The following is a 6,000-nucleotide window of genomic DNA, read 5'->3' as shown; positions in this document are numbered from 1 at the left end:
TTAATCTGCATTTCAGAAAATCTATCATAAATTTTGGTACGTCTAATTGATCCTACAAAAGTTAAAATATAAGTAAGAACAAGTCACATTGTTATAGTCAGCTACAAAGGCCATAACATTCAAAAGTGAACAGCTGCCCCATGTATATAAACAATGCATTGAAACTAAACACATTTAAAAAACAGTTATTGGCATGACACGGGTTATGTTCTTCTCATATATCTTATGATAGTATGATACTAAACCCCTAACGGGAGGGATTGTGCCTGATATTCATATGATGAAGAAAAATCTTTCAATCAGTTTAATTGAGGTCTGGAGCTGGCATGTCAGTTAACTGCTAGTAATCTGTTGTGATTTATGTATTATTGTCATTTTATTTATTTTCTTTTGCTACATCTTTTGACATCGGACTCGGACTTCTCTTGAACTGAATTTTAATGTGAGTATTCTTATGCGTTTACTTTTCTACATTGGCTCGAGGTATAGGGGAAGGGTTGAGATCTCATAAACATGTTTAACCCCGCCGCCATTTTGCGCCTGTCCCAAGTCAGGAACCTCTGGCCTTTGTTCGTCTTGTGTGATTTTTAATTTTAGTTTCTTGTGTATAATTCGGAGTTTAGTATGACGTCCATTATCACTGTATTAGTATACATATTTTAAGGGGCCAGCTGAAGGACACCTACGGTTGCGGGAATTCTCGCTACATTGCAGACCCATTGGTGGCCTTCGGCTGTTGTCTGTTCTATGGTCGACATGTTGTCGCTTTGACATATTCCCCATTTCCTTTCTCAATTTTAATCCACCAAAGTGTTATTTAAATTGGTTAAAGCTTTTTTAATTATTGTCTGACATGTTGACAACAGACAGACGAACGGACAGGCCGATCGACAGACGGACACGGTATACCATAATACGTCCTGTAAAGGCGTATAATAAAACAATGAAAGGAATGGCATAATTTATAAAGTTTGAAGAAAAACAAATTTGTCAGAAATGAATCGGCAACTACTGAATCAAACTCCTGTCTTGGGACCGGCACATAAATAATTATCTGGCTGGGCGATGGGTTGTAGGGCTCAACACAAATGGACAAGTTACAAAAACGTAAAACAATATATTATAGAGGCAACAACACTCGCTTTATTGAATAGCAAAAGCTTTGATAACCATTGCGTATTTTAGATTCCCTTGATTAGTAGATATGTAGCCAGCGATGGAGCAAATAAAGTACTGCTTATATAGCCCAGTCTGTTAAAGCAAATAATGGGCTGTCTTGTCATGCTTGTAACAGAACTTTTCAGACATGCTCAATGGTTACAAGTGATTGTATTTATAGACTTTAATATCATATAAATAACCCTTAAGTTTGACCTTTTTCTATAATTCTAATGTTCACATGGCGGTAAATAAAACTTCCGGTTACTGATTCCAAAATTCCTTTGGATCATTTCCGTTGATCATCGGGAACAGTTAGATTTTAAATGTGTAAACGTTTGTTGTCGGTAGTGGAACAGTAAATCCGGAAAATAGCAATGCGTGCACTATATAATGCTATATATGGGACCGAGGTACAGCTCCAATAACTGTCATTTAATAAAATAAAGTATTTTACATAGCATGCATAACCTAAATTAATGTTTTAAACATATTGTTAAAACATTTTCTATTAAATCTTTTTTTGTAAATATATTCATAATATTATTTTTTTTTTCAATATTAAAAGCGTAACGTTTTCAAAATGTTTTCATCAAATATTATGAAGAAAAGTTGTTAAAATATCTCAAAGGCATGTTATTTAAACATTTCATGAAACATTTTTAGATAATATTTTTAAAACATCGGAGTAATATTGTTAAGAATGTTCTACCTATATACTTTTAAAATGTTTTTCAGTGGTAGAACCTACATATCTTGTGAACATGTATAAAACATTCAAACAAAATATCTTAAAAAATATTATCTAAAACATTTTTATGAATATTCTTACATCACTGTAAAAATATTTTCAAAAAATGTTTTAAATAAAAATTTTAAAAATCAAAGACAAAATATTTACATAACATCACGAAAATATTTGTTTGACAACGTTTTGATAAGACATTTATACAACCGTATAAAATTGTTTTGAAAATGTTGTTTGCTATCTGGGTAAGCAAGACATTGTAATAGTAGTTTGTAATAAAGGAATAAAAATGATCAAGATACAGTAGTATATGAACAGACGTGTCTTGTTAATAGAACAAGAGACAGTAACATGAGTAATATGTGAATGAAAGCATTTGTTAAAAGAACGATTAGCAGTCATTATATGAGTGAAATCGTCTTGATAAAAGAACAAGGGGCACTTATACATGAATTAAAACGTCTTGTTAGTTACAAGAACAAGATGCGGTTATACATGAATTTAAGTGTCTTGTTAAAAGAACAAGAACAAGTCTCAAATAACATATATATATATGTCACTTTGGGAAGGGTCCCTTTAAATCCTGAATTTGATGCGAAAATACCTTTACGAACAAACGTAGCTGCTTTTTATATGTTGACAAACTCATTATCAAAGTCTTCTAAGCAGACTCTCTTCAATGCAGGACCTATGTCATCTTTGAAAGCAAGATTTTTTCAAGACCTTGTTAATAAGTATCTTAGTTAAGGAAATTAGATACAACTCTGTGTTTTAGTCGTGTACTATTAACACATGATGAAACATCTGCACATAAACATGTTATTCTTTCCGTATAAAGTTTACATAGATCTGACAACTTGTAAACACTTATGGTCTCATCGCATGACCTTTTTTTATTTATATAGTTATCAAAGGTACCAGGATTATAATTAAGTACGCCAGACGAGCGTTTCGTCTACATAAGACTCATCAGTGACACTTATATCAAAATATTTATAAAGCCAAACAAGTACAAAGTTGAAGAGCATTGAGAAAATTCCAAAAAGTTGTGCCAAATACGACTAAGGTAATCTATGCCTGGGATAAGAAAAATCCTTAGTTTTTCGAAAAAAATCAAACTTTTGTAAACGGGACATTTATAAAAATGACCACATTATTGATATTCATGTCAACACCGAAGTGTTGACTACTGGGCTGGTGATACCCTCGGGGACGAAACGTCCACCAGCAGTGGCATCGACCCAGTGGTGTCAATAGTTATCAAAGGTACCAGGATTATAATTTAGTACCGTAACGCCAGACGCGCGTTTCGTCTACATAAGACTCATCAGTGACGCTCATATCAAAATATTTATAAAGCCAAACAAGTACTGGGCTGGGCGATGGGTTGTAGGGCTCAACACAAATGGACAAGTTACAAAAACGTAAAACAATATATTATAGAGGCAACAACACTCGCTTTATTGAATAGCAAAAGCTTTGATAACCATTGCGTATTTTAGATTCCCTTGATTAGTAGATATGTAGCCAGCGATGGAGCAAATAAAGTACTGCTTATATAGCCCAGTCTGTTAAAGCAAATAATGGGCTGTCTTGTCATGCTTGTAACAGAACTTTTCAGACATGCTCAATGTTACAAGTGATTGTATTTATAGACTTTAATATCATATAAATAACCCTTAAGTTTGACCTTTTTCTATAATTCTAATGTTCACATGGCGGTAAATAAAACTTCCGGTTACTGGTTCCAAAATTCCTTTGGATCATTTCCGTTGATCATCGGGAACAGTTAGATTTTAAATGTGTAAACGTTTGTTGTCGGTAGTGGAACAGTAAATCCGGAAAATAGCAATGCGTGCACTATATAATGCTATATATGGGACCGAGGTACAGCTCCAATAACTGTCATTTAATAAAATAAAGTATTTTACATAGCATGCATAACCTAAATTAATGTTTTAAACATATTGTTAAAACATTTTCTATTAAATCTTTTTTTGTAAATATATTCATAATATTATTTTTTTTTCAATATTAAAAGCGTAACGTTTTCAAAATGTTTTCATCAAATATTATGAAGAAAAGTTGTTAAAAGACAGGTAATTATCCAGATTCTTTGAAATTATCTTTCATGATCCCTTTACATAAAAAAGGTGACAAGTTAGACCCTAATAATTATAGAGGTATTTCTCTTATAAGTAATCTACCAAAAATTTTTAATGCCATATTAAATAATAGGCTAATCAAGATTGTTGACAAACAATTAAGTGATTGTCAGTTTGGTTTCAGAGAAAATCACAGAACAGCTGATAGCATCTTTTTATTAAAGTCCTTGATTAATAAATATTTACATAAAGAGAAAAAAAAGATGTATGCCTGCTTCATAGATCTGAAAAAGGCTTTTGATTCAGTATGGAGAACTGCTTTACTTTATAAATTATGTAAAATGGGAGTTGGCAAGTCTTTTTATCGAGTTATAAAACAACAATACTTAAATACTAAATCATCTTTAAAATATAAAGATTATGTATCAGAATATTTTAATATTGCTAGAGGGGTTAAACAGGGAGACACTTTATTTAATGTCTTTATAAATGATATTGTAAAAATTTTTGAGGGAAATGATTCAAGTCCCCTTAAGCTTATAAATAGTAAGGTAGGATGCCTTCTTTTTGCGGATGATCTTTTAATCCTGTCAGAATCAAAAGAGGGTCTACAAAACAGTTTAAATAACGTTAAATTATATTGTAACAAATGGCAACTCTCTTTGAATACAAACAAAACTAAATCCATGATTTTTAGTCAGTCAAAACATAAAAGTGAAACATCACATATTTACTATGAGAATAAAGCCATAGAGAGTGTAACAGAATATTCATTTTTGGGAATGTTGATAAAATGTAATGGAAATCATATACTAAATCATTGAATAATCTACCTATAAAAGTAGCAAATAATCTTTTTGATTCTTTAGTAAAACCAATTATGACCTATAAATCAGAAGTAACATATTTGGATACATATATTTCTTTTCATCGAGCCAAAAGCAGAGCCTTAACTTCAGGAAAAGAAATTAATCAACTTGATTTTATAGACAAAACCCCCATAGAAAATATGCATCTTAAATTTTGTAAATCTACTCTAGGGATAAGAAAAAATGCATCCAATTTAGGAGCAAGAGTTGAATTAGGAAGATTGCCTATAGAATGTTTTATTAAAACACAAACCCTGTTATATTTAGCTAGACTATATAATAATAATATTAATCCATTGTTAAAGGAAGCTTTTTCTCTAGCACAGTCTCTAGATTTGACAGGAACTTACTCATGGTATACATATGCTAAAAATATTGTTAAAGAGACTAACGTTGACCTTAATATTCTTTCTACTTGTAAGGACATAAAAGATGTAAATAAAATAAAAAACGATATAAAGTTAAAAATGAAAAATAGATATGAAGATTTAATTCAAAATAAATTTCAAAACATCGATGATAAAAGTAAATTTTTTCTCTATAAAAAACTTAAAAAAGATTACAAACTAGAATATTATCTAAATACATCTAATTTTCAGATAAGGAGATTAATCACTAAATTTAGAATAAGTGATCACTCCCTCTTGATTGAAAAGGGGAGATATTTTAAAATCCCAAGAAAGGAACGTCTTTGCCATAAATGTAAAATACTAGAGGATGAGAAACATTTTTTACTATATTGTGAGTATAATAAAACTCTAAGAAATGACTTTTTTCATCACATATGTACAGAAAATAATAACTTTAATAATTTAAATGAAGAAGAAAAAATTCATTATCTACTAAATCCATCATCGCCTTTACAAACAAATAAGTTAGGATCCTTCTTGAAAAAGTCATTAGAACTGAGGGCAGGGGACTCTTAACAACTTGTTTGTTGTTATAAATTTTAATGCTGTTGATATTTTGTATGTTTAATATGTATGTATATACGTTTATTGTGTTTATTGTATTAATATATGTTGGTCACAAACTGTAAAGTTTATATGACAATAAAATATTTGATTTGTTGATTGTTAATAGCTTTCTAGATATACACGATATAGTTTCTGATAATTAG

Source organism: Mytilus galloprovincialis, chromosome 5, assembly GCF_965363235.1.
Source record: "Mytilus galloprovincialis chromosome 5, xbMytGall1.hap1.1, whole genome shotgun sequence".
Taxonomy (NCBI): Eukaryota; Metazoa; Mollusca; class Bivalvia; order Mytilida; family Mytilidae; genus Mytilus; species Mytilus galloprovincialis.
Note: the sequence above shows the minus strand (reverse complement) of the source record.